Below are 12263 nucleotides of genomic sequence, written 5' to 3'. Positions count from 1 at the left end.
TTATATCATATCTGTGACAATAACTTTTTTTCATCAAATCCAGCCTCTGGTGCTTATTCCTGGTGATATGCCTAATGATATCTGTGTTTTAACTGCAGATGGTGCTGGAGGACACACACTGGCTCTAGCCAGCCGTGAATTAGTGAACCTGCAGGTGAGGTAACCCAGAGAAGAAAAAAAAAAACAACAACACTATTTAAGAGATATTAAAATTTAGGCAGAATAAAAAGCTGGAGAATGTTGTCTCCCCAACCTCCTTGCTCAGTGATAATTACTGCAATAAATAATTATTGCAATTATATTTTAATTTTCAAAGTCAGGATTATCTCAGGAAAATCAGTTGAGATGTTTTTGTTTATTGACAGGTTAATATCTTATTCAACATATGACTTGATATATCCTTTTGTTTAGAATCATATGAAACGGATAATATTAAGTAAGCAGTTCGCTGAAGTTATTAGCATGCTTGATTTTGCATTCATTTGTAAAACATCAAGTGTTGCAATGCAGTAAAAAGTGGTGAGAAAACTGGCATTCACTTCCAGGTTCAGGAGTGTCATATCTGAATTGAAAAAGCAATAGAGCGAAAAAAAATAAAAGGAAGTAGCATTTGTGTAGAGAGTAATCAGTGTTCTTACATTGTGAAATATTTAGTATCTTATTAGAAACACAACAGTAAAGTAAGAGTGACAGACTGCCAAGTAAAGAGAGCAGTTATAGTCTGGTACTTTAACACAAGCAATTACGCAGTGATGTCTTGAAAAATGCAATTCCTTTGGTTTAGCTCATGATATGGATGGGCAAAGTGCAAAGAAGATGAGTGAACTGCAAATAAACACATTTAAAATGTAAACAATACATCATTTGATTCTAGTCAAAGAGAAAACAAAAACAAACAAACACAAAACAGAAATGCACAAGAGCAGCCTAGTAAAAGACATTCTGCAAGCATTGATTGTAGAATTGCTCAGGAACATTTTGAAACTTTGATGTTTTTAACTTCTACCATAGAACCACCTATAAAACCACTTGGGTTGGAAGGGACCTTAAAGGTTACGCAGTTCCAACCCCCTGCTATGGGCAGGGACACCTCCCACCAGACCAGGTTGCCCAAAACCCTATCCAACTTGGTCTTGAACACCTCCAGGAATGGGGCATCCACAGCTTCTCAGGGCAGCCTGTGCCAGGGCCTCACCACCTTCTAACACTTTATACTAAAGAACCATGCACGGAATTACTGACAATTGCCTGAATATCTTTCATTTCACTAAGCGGGCATTGAAGTTTAAGCTATGTGTCCCTCCCAGAACAGGTAGCAATTTAAGAGACTGTAATTTACCTACTCCAGAGCACATGCCTAATACTTTCACTTGCATGAGGAGAGGCTTTAAAACATCATGATCTTCAAGGTGTTAATCTGGAGAGATGGGTTTTGAATTACATTTGAACATCCCATTTATTCATGGAGATGGGGATCAGGCAGCACTGTAGGCCAAAGCACAGCTGTGATAAGTATATTAAACAAACCCTCAATAAACCATCTCCAGAAATAATAATAATAATAATAAAATAAATAAATAAATCCAATAAATCCTGGGCTTTCGGTGTGGGAAAGCCAGCTGTTGTGGCCCAAAACAACCACAGAGAGAGCCATTAGCTCTGCTCTACCATGCCAGTTCTCTCCAGTCCTCATTTATTGATGTAGGTGCAACCATAGCCTACTTGGTGGTTTTTGTTGTAGTTCCCATGCTCTTGTGATACTCAACACAGGGAAGAGTACAGTGGTTACTCTGAAATTCAACTAAAATTTTAACTCATTTTTTTTCACATGTATTCAGTGTGGATTTTCAACTTAAAGCAAAAAATCAGGGTCTTTTACAAATTTGGTATGTAACAACTGGATTTGGTAGAAGTCTTCCCATCCCAGATCCTTTTTAAATGTCTTCAACCACATCTTGTATTTTAAAAGTGAAGATAATTTAAAGCGTGGATCACTTGCTAATGCTCTGGCAGGTCTAGATTCTCAAGAATCCATCACTACGGAAATGAAAAGGAAATAATTTCTGAAGCAAGGCTATAACGCAAAGCTTAATTAAGAAAAAAAGGTCCAGTTCCATGCTGTGCATCACTGAACACCTGTGGATTTGCAGGGCCATCACATGCTGCCATATACGCACCCAATTCACCCTTCCCTCTGGACAAACACCCTGGCAGTACACAGTCATAACTGGTGGAGCCTCTTGTGCTTCAGCTTAAACTCTGAATTTCATTTTGTGATTTGCTCAGACACTTGATTTTATTTGAACATAATTTATCTGTTTCTAAATTGACTTCACATTTCATGGTAAAATTTAAAAGAAAATGGGGGAGATGGAGCTCTGCTATTACCATACCACTGTATCAGAGACCTCTACATCAGTAGAGCTACTGCAATTTGGTGGTGTCATTAAGCACAGAATGCAAGAAACTCTATCATGTTATTATAAATTCACAGTTTATTTCAGTAATATCTTAGAACTGTAACCTCACCATTTTCCAGAGATGACAATGCAATCACAACAGAAATTCATTTGCAAAACTTTTGCAGGTGAAGATAGTCAGCAAAACTGAGAAGAAAGGAAATCGGAATGAGGCTTATCTCCATTTACAGCTATTTCCAGAAAAGGGACTGTTTTTCTCTGGACTTTTTGGCTTGTGAGAAGTCATTTGACATTTTCAGGCACCTCTTATTTTGTGTTTGACATTTTCAGGTGTCTCTTATTTTCTTTGATGGGCAATCACCTATAAGACTGAATACTTATCACTGACCTGAAAATGTAAAGTGGTGCTATCAAAATATGCACTGTTCTCCTGAGCCAGTCTCCTTGCCTATCCATTAATAAACTTGTGTTCTTTCTCAGTCACTTGTTCCTGAAGTCCAGGGGAAGTTATCTGATTTTTATACAAAATGCCTTTGTATTGGACAGCTTCCAGAGCAAGTAACAAAAGTGATCAGAGCCTTTGCAAAAATGATGGATGCAGGCACCTTACAAGAATTAGGGTTATTTAGTCTAAAGAAGAAAAATGATAATAGTCTCCAATAACACTTGCAGAAAAGACTAATGAAATAAACTATTCTTTATGTCAAGTGAGAGTAGGACAAGGAGTAATGGGTTTAATCTTTGATAGGCGAGATTTAGGTTAGACATCAGGAAAAGCTTCCAAACAACAAGGAAAGGAAAGCAAAGGACATGATAGCCTGAGGAGGAGGAGGAACATCTATTAATAGAGGGTTGTTGAATGAGCTAATCAAATATCTCCCAGGGATAGCTGACATGTAACTGATCTCCTTGGGCACCAAGATGGGTTAGATGTGTCTTCATGTCCTTTCTGGCTGTCTTTTGTGTGATTCTTTAGAGAAAAAGAGAGTAAGCTCTTTTAGTAACCTTAATTACTATATGAAGATGTCTGAGATACATATTGTTTAACTTGGTTTAGCACCAGTTAGCTGAAACAGCCATGCACAACCTTTTTTGTTGATGTTGTTCACGTTTCCTTTATGTTCTTGACTCAGGTAATCTGTATACCTGTAATCAAGCCATTAATGATCCAAAGTGCCTGTTCTGCTCTTTATGGTACGTTTTGATTGGAACTGCATTAAGTTTTTCCCTTAGCATCAGCTTTCCACTATAGAAATGAAATATTCTTACAATCTGTGATATTTTTGATACTCTGGTTCATTAATCTACTTTTTATTCATTCATTTCCTAGCCCAAGTTCAATTTAAAAAGAGCAGATATTTTTCATGGTACTTTGTCAGTAGTGTCTCCTAGCAACCCAATGTCCTCCCAGGCAGACCCAGATCATCCCCACAAAATCCACATCTCTCTCTGGATTTATAATAAGCATTTCAGGGAAAAAAAAAAAAAAAAAAAAAAGTCATGATACCCTGATAAAAAGGAAATTAAAGAAGCTTCAGTCCACAAATGGAAAATTCCAGTTTATCTGGTCACATCTCAACCAACCATAATGCCAAATAGGAATTCTCACAGATTATTGACAAAAAAATAGGGACCTGTAAAAATGGAACTGAAATTAAGAAGAGGGATTAGAGTTTGAGGGTTAAAATCTCATGGCAAATCATACAGCTTGATGTGTGGTGTCCAAGGAGAGCTGCGGAGCATCAGGATGCTTCAAGGATGCATCCAAGATCCAGGGGCTGGTTCTCAAGCCCCAGGACACGGGAACATTATTTACTCCTCAGTGGTCTTTGCAATCCAGACCTCTTCTCCAAGCAGTTCTTTGGGGATGCACTCTGCTAACGGATGAATGCAGGTGCAAAGTGGGTCTGGTGATGCAGCCATCCATAAAGAGGAACTAAAGGACTAAAATGCGCAAAAGAGTTCACGAGTAAAGCTGGCAATAACTGACTGGCCTCCTTGTATTTTTCCTCAACAGACACATTTGTAGATGCCCCTCTGAGGTCAAGAAAACTGAAAGAGAAGTAGAGGAGACAAGGTGAGACACTGAAAGAGGACCAGTAATGGTGTCCGTGAAGAACGTGGCTCACTGCCAGGTGTAATACCAGGCTGACAGATGATTCATGGTGCTCTCCTCAAGATAAAGAGGGGATGAAGTGGGATGAGGACTATCAGCTCCTCTGGAAGTCCCTGACGCCTCCTGCTGTGTTGCTTGTGAAGTCTCTTGCCCAGCAAAGGCAGGCAGTGTGGTCACCAACAGTAATGGGAAATCACCAGGGAGCTCAGGATGGAAACTTGCTGCACAGTTATTGTGGGCACAGTGCAGGCACACCTTGCACTATGTGTGAACCACCGCTTTGTGCTAGAGAGGCCTGTAAATAGGCAGGAGGGCATGTGGGACAGAGGAATCTGGTGTTTACCGCAAGCACTGTGCTGTGTGTCATTTGCTCTACAGATAGAGCTGGTCCTCAGCAGCAGAGACACAAGCAGCTCGGCACCATTGCATTCACAAGACAGGGACAGTTCGTGGGGCTGATGCATTTGGCAGTGTCTACTTGGCTATGCTCTCCCTAGCTTACACAGAATGGACTTGCTGGCCTTCAAAACAGTCTTTTAGACCAAAAGTGTCTTTTTATCTTTTTTTTTTTCAAAATGTTTTGTTTGTTTTTCAGATTTTAAAGTGGAATTAAAGGAGGTAAGAAAGTGCATTATGGGGAAAAGGAGAGGGGAAACTAAGTTTACAACCAGTGGCACTTTGGAGTTCAGGAAGTTTTTCTAATTTATGCCTGAATTTGGATGATAACTTCAGCCAAAAAATGATGAGAAAAATGCATGCGGCAAGATTTCTGTGGAGGGGCAGTATCTTTTCTCTGAGTGGATGCAGCTGGATGCAGCTGCAATGGATGCAGCTGGAAAAAATTAGGCAAATCTCTTCTAACTGGAATTTTGTCTATTGTTTTCAAATCCTATCAGTTGGCCAAGCCAATGACACCCATGGCCACTGTTCCAAAACAAACAAAACAAAATAGAAAATGCAAGGCAGAGAAATTGTAACCAAAGATTGGCTACTATATCTGGATGATGACAATTGAAGACATTGGCAAAAATAATAAAGCTGTTCAATTTTTTGTTGTTGTTTGGTTTGGTTTGGTCTTTTTCTGGCATTTTTGTTTGTTTGTTTTTTGTCTTACCTACATTTTGTAGGAAAACAATTCCTGTGATTTTTCCCATCTTAAGTATTCACTGCTCAGATTTATATAAGGAAGAAAAGAAAAAGAGACATTAAATCATCCAGTCAACCCTGTTCAGACTGCAAACCTGGCACTATATCAGCAGGAGATACTGCCTACGACTCAGTGAAGGGCAAAGCAGCAACAGCCCCTAGCAGCTTTTGCCCCAGGAGCAGGAGGGATGCTGTTACACGGCGTGGGAGGGCAGCCTGCTCCTTCTCACTGCCTCTGCTTCACTTGTAAGTGGGAATCCTCAGGCTCAGCTGTGCAATTCACTGCTCCAGCTTGCTGTGCTGTCAGTAATGATAACCACGGTGCCACAGCATCACAGAATGGTTTAGGTGGTAAGGAACCTTTAGACATCATCTTGTCCAACCCCTGCTGAAGTAGGGCCACCCAGCCCTGCTGAAGCAGGCTGCCCAGCACCATGTCCAGGCAGCTTTTGAAGATCTCCAATGAGAGAGACTCCACACCCTATCTGGGGAGCCTGTTATTCTTTTCTGTCAGGCAGAACATTCATTTTTAATTCTTCACTTCTTCCCCGAAGAACGAGAATGGAATGAGAAACTCCTTTTTAACTCATACAAATGAAGGGCCAGGCTCCATGCCTGTTACAAATTCCCCGTTCCAGGGAATTAATGAGAGACAATCAAGTCATTAATGTTGAAAGTAGCCTGACACCCACCTTGCATCATCTGCATCACGAAGGAAATGCAATTTCTGAAGGGTTTCTAAAGAAGCTGTCACAGACTGCGAAGTAAATGTGAAGTTTTCCATGTGCATGTGTGCATTCAATAGTGCCTCTTTTTTCTTCCCTAAACACTGACACACAGGTGTCTTCTGAGTCATGTCCTGCCTCACTCCTGCCCAAAACAAACATAAGTGCCATGCCAGCAGGGCTTGTCCGCTGAGCCTGTCATCCCTGCCAAACCTCCAAGCGAATCTTCATTTTATTGCTCTTCAGTTCCACAACACAATTTTCTGTTAGGTTTCTTAATGTCTCTTTTTAAAACTTGCTCAGTCCCAGCCTGATCCTATAGAGTAAATGGAATAGATTTCACAGGACTTTCTCCATAGTGTTGGAGGTATGAAGAAAGAAAGAAGAAATAGGATTTATATAAGGCAATCACTTATTTAAAATCCCAGTATAAGAACTATGATTAATTGCATTTATCAATCTGCTGCTGTTATTTTTGTATGCTGTGAATAGCTCAACGGGTGGCAAGAAAAGTGTCTGGTTGTTAAAAAGTTGCAGATTCATGCCTTTAGATCTAAAAATTATTGAGCAGCAGCTCAAAGGTGAAAAAATTACCCTTAGGTGAGGCAGGACTACATTTGTCAAGCTTTCAAATGTCTTTCTCTATGCAGCCAGCTCACTTGCTATATGACTACTCCTGTTCAGTTTACTCTAGGTTTCTGTCTTCAACCTTCTCCCTCTGTTCCTGTGGTTTTAGCCCCAGGTAGCAAGGAGGGTTAGAGCCCCGGTATGCATGGTGATATGCAAGACATGTGCCATCATCCCAATATAAAAAGTACATACCAGGTATATGAAATAATCAGAAGATGCTGGGATCAGGAAAGGGGCTACAGCAGCTGCGACATTTACTTGGTTTTGTCACTGGTCTCACACTGGCTATTCATTACTTGTGCACTTTGGCCAGTTTGTGCCTCTCTTACTACTCATTTTAAATAATCCCTTGCCCCATAATCATGAATATAGACTGGGACTGTATGGAAACTGAGGTGTTACCACTGTGAGGCAAGACAGTCCAGAAATGTCTTGTCCAATGCCCTTGTAGATAACTTTCTCAATTTATCCTTGGTTAATATCACTGGAGTAAAATAATGTAAATTTAAAAGGGAGTTTTGTGTGTGTGCTGTGTGTGGTGGTGGCGGGTGTTTTATTTTATTTTATTTTATTTTATTTTATTTTATTTTATTTTATTTTATTTTATTTTATTATTTTATTTTTAACCACAGATACAAATATTTTGACCTTCAAGAGGTTATTTTGGGCCAGGTAAATCTTCAGAGCTTTGTCTCTCCCTAGAAAAGTCAATGAGCTTTCTGCTTTACTGTGATCAAGCCTATTTACTTGACAGTTTAGAATAAACATAGAATCAATATCTTTATGGTGTCGTGTGGAAATGTATATATATGTTAGATAAAGCCTTGCAGTTACAGCAGTGTGAGGGACATAAATATAATGCTTTGAACTTTTCAGAATTGGTTTTAGGAATAATATATTATATATGGTGGAGACACTACTGATAAAAGAGAGATTCACCTAATGGACAATGACTAAGAAATAAAAATGATATCTTCCTTAAATTACAAAAAAGTTAATATTATGACTCTTCCAGAAGCTGTTGTAATGAGACAAGCACAGTCGTTGAATAGCAAGTATTGCTTTTTTACATTTAAAGCAATTATAAACCTCCTCATATATGATCACCTAATATTTTTGTAGTAAACCACAACTGTATGTACCTGAACTTGTATTCAGCCAGCCTATGATAAGACTATCTCATGATTACTATATACATGTACATTTAGCCTAATTTTGAATGACTGCTTTCTACTTCTAGCACACTTTCTTCGAGTTGAGTAACTTTATGACAACACCACATTTTCCCAAGGCTAAGAATTACCCAAGGGTAACAAAACTTAAAGGTCAACTTTCTGTTTCACTGTGAATCCATTTTTCAGCTATAGCCAAGTAACATTTATTTATTTTTTCTTTCTGGCTGATTCCAAGTCTTGTAAGCCACTGCTACCTCAGTGGAACTATTTTGCCAAGCAACAAAAATGGAATCAGTTTTGAAAGGTACACAAGGGTTTTCCAATTGGTAGGCAATATATGTTTTTAAAACCCACCTGCCAGATTCAGCATTTGTCAGGGGAGGAAAGAGTAGTGTCATGTGTTTTGCATGTGCCTATGTTCTGCAGTTTGATGTTTTCTGGAGCAAAAAGGAGCTAATTCCTGGCTCAAAGAGCAGTTTGTGGTGACTTGCTGGCACTTGCTCAAGACAAACTTGTTCTGTAGCATGGCACTGTTTATAAACCAATTTACAAATCCTAAATATTGGGTTTCATCTGACCTACCATTATATGACCCTGATGGACAGAACAGAAAGGGAAAATCCCTATTTCTCTTTCTTCTCCAAGAGCTCCAGAAAGCACAGGAGTCTGGCAGACAGCCATGTCCGGGTACCTTCTGGCAGAGTGGAGAGAAGATAAATGATCAGGTCTAAAACACAGTTGTTTGGTTTTTGTTTGTTACCATATTTTAGAATGGTCTCAGCCAAAAAGAAAGCTACAGAAATATATGTGAACTAGTCTGTGTAAACATGTTTCCAGCTTTGTAATGCAAAGCCTAGAAAATGAGGAGCAGAGGAATTTGTGTGCTCAAGGTTTAAGTAGAGGTGTGAGGAGCACTAAAGCTGCTTAAGAGTCTCTCATGACCTGACAGCCTGTTTAGTTTCCCATCCTACACACACTTGCATCAGAGCTGAAGTGCAGAAAGCTCCTTGAGCAGCTAGTGGAGCAAGGAGGGGTTGGGAGAGATGGCAGAGTGAGGGCTGCTATAAGGCGCAGTTGGAAAAGTGAGGAATAACTACAGGAAATAGATCAAACTGCCTGATCAGTTTGGTATGGGGGGACTGCAGAGGTGGCATCTGTGGGAGGATGTCAGGGCCTGCCCTGTGCTGGACACGGACAGATTCGCAGTGGACACAGTACAGGCAACAACTGATCCCATCGGCAAAGTTGGTGGTGTCTCTGTGAAAACATGTTTAGGAATGGGTAGAAAATGCAGGAGATGGAGAGGAAGAAGGAATGAGGGAACAACAAGGTCAGAGGAGCTGGAAATGCTCCATGGTGGAACAGTTACAACTCCAGAGGGACTGCAGCCATGGATAAGTGCAAGGCGCACTCCCATAAGGGTCCATGGAGGACCAACACCAGAGCATAAGAAATGTGTAAGAAGGAAGGAAAAAAGAGTGAGAAGAATAGCAGCAAGAAAGCTCTTTGTATTTATCCCAAGCCTTTTCACCTGCCATTGGCTCACAGGCAATGGTCCTGAGTGTAGCCTGCAGCAATAACAAGGGGGGAGGGATGTCGGTAGTGAAGTGACAATGGGAATACAATGAAACCTGGGTAAAGTTGAAGAGAAGTGTTTTAATGTTTGCTTCCATGTTTCCTAATACCCAAATGAGCAATTAAATGTTTATATTAATTGACAATAGATTAACTTCCCCAATTAAAGTCTGTTTTTCCTGCAACGGTAATTGGGGAGCTTGGTTGTTAGCTGGGGCCAAACCCCAGTAACCTACACAGCTTAGACTGGCAATGTAACTGGCTGAAGTCTGTGAATCTTGCACCCACCACATGCTGTATGAAAGCTTCACCAATTAGTGCATTCTTTTGCCCACAGATATGGGACCTAGTATGCTAGCTTAGTATACATGTATTAGTTAACTATGCAAACCATAAGCAGTTTAGAAGCATGGATGTGACTAAAATTAACCAGTGGCAATTTTCATTACCACTTTCTGTTAGTGATGCAAGGGAAATAGCTAATCACATTGTGAGTATCTTCAAAATAAAAGTAGGTAACCTGAAAATGGAAATTGTAACCTTGCAAACCTTGATGGTACAATTAAATGAAAGACTGGCTCAGCCAGACTATCAATCATTAGCAGCTGAAAGTGGAAGCACATTTTTTGACTGCAGATGGATTTCCAGCTATGAAAAAGATGAAATCCAAGCTAAGGTCAAACTTTTGAGATGATCATCAGGATGGCAGGGACACATTGACACACTAGACCTGCAAAAAGCCTTTTAACTGGCTTTTTTATGATTTAGAGAAATATCGTATAATACTTTCAGTGTTCCATCTTTCTGAAATAGGATTTTCTTTTTTTTTTTTTTTCAAGAAGAGAGGGGGTGGGTTAATGGAGGGGTTCTAATTCGGGCTATATCATTTATGGCTTTTCATTACATACCTTGGTTTCCCTTTTCTGGTAAAAATAATGCTGACAAATACAAATGGTTCAACGATGTGTATACTGCACAGAGCAAAGCCCATTTCTCCCAAACTAACAAGCAAAAACCAACCGACAACAACAACACAAGCAACAACAAGAACATGCAACCACAAACCCCACAACACGCAAACCCCAAGAGGAAGGAAAACAGGCAAAAATACATCATGCTTAAAAAAACTACAGCAATTTCAGTCAAATTTTAATAGCAATATTGGAGATGTATAAGAAATATATAAATGCCAAATAACACTTTTTAAAACTACAGAGCTAAAGTAGAATTTCCCTAAACTAAAAAAAAATGTTTTCTGGAAATTTGGTCTAAGGATCGTCCTTTGAGGTCAGGCCTCTGCTTGGACAACACTCCTCTTCCACCTCCAGGTCAAACTCATCTTGCAAAACTAGGACCCCATAATCGGAGGTCTGGACTGGTTCTTTGGAAGCCAGAACAGCTTTGAAAGGTCCTAAACTATGTGTTCATATCTACTGAACTCCAGTTAGTCAGCAAATGCTCAAAGAGAAACTGAGGCAAAAATTATGAGGAAACAGTAGAATTCTCTAAATATTCTCTACAGTTGATCTATTCTGTTACTGTATTTGCCTACAGGAGAGCTGAGGAGGCATGTAGCAACAGAACAAAACCAATGGATTTAAACTAAAAGAGGATAGATTTAGATTAGATATAAGGAAGAAATTCTTTATGTAGCTTGTGATGAGGCAATTGAATAGGTTGCCCGGAGAAGCTATGGAAACCCCATCCCTGGAGGTGTTCAAGGCCAGGTTGGATGAGTCTTTGAGCAATCCAGTCTAGTGAAAAGTGTCCCTGTCCATGGCAGGGGGGTTGGAATTAGAAGATCTTTATGGTCTCTTCCAACCCAAACCAGTCTATGATTTTCTATTCCCAAGACAGTATAAGATGGGGAACCTGTGATGTCTTGTCTGGATCTTTATCAAGGTTTGAAACTAGGATATTCTGCATCACAATCCAGGTCTTCATAGAATCACAGAATCATAGAAACACAAGGTTGGAAAGGACCTACAAGATCATCTAGTCCAACCATCCTCCCATCACCAATACTACCCACTAAGACACTAACTCATATCTCATAGCACGTTGTCCAGGCGCTTCTTGAACACTGCAAGGGATGGTAACTCCACCACCTCCCTGGGCAGGCCGTTCCAGCACCTAACCACTCTTTGAAAGAAAATTTTTTTGCTGATATCTAATCTAAATCTCCCCAGGTGCAACTTGGGGCCATTTCCTCCAGTCCTATCATTAGTTATCTGAGAGAAGACGCTGACCCCCTCCCCATCACAGCTTCCTTCACAGCTTCCCTTCAGGCAGCTGTAGAGAGCAATGAGGCCTCCCCTAAGCCTCCTCTCCTCCAGGCTAAACAATTCTAGCTCCCTCAGCCACTCCTTATTAGACTTGTGTTCCAGACCCCTCACCAGTTTTGTTGCCCTTCTCTGGACTCGCTTGAGCACCTCGATGTCCTTCTTGTAGCAAAGGGCCCAAAACTGAACACAGT

This window comes from Anas platyrhynchos, chromosome 1 (assembly GCF_047663525.1).
Source record: "Anas platyrhynchos isolate ZD024472 breed Pekin duck chromosome 1, IASCAAS_PekinDuck_T2T, whole genome shotgun sequence".
Taxonomy (NCBI): Eukaryota; Metazoa; Chordata; class Aves; order Anseriformes; family Anatidae; genus Anas; species Anas platyrhynchos.
Note: the sequence above shows the minus strand (reverse complement) of the source record.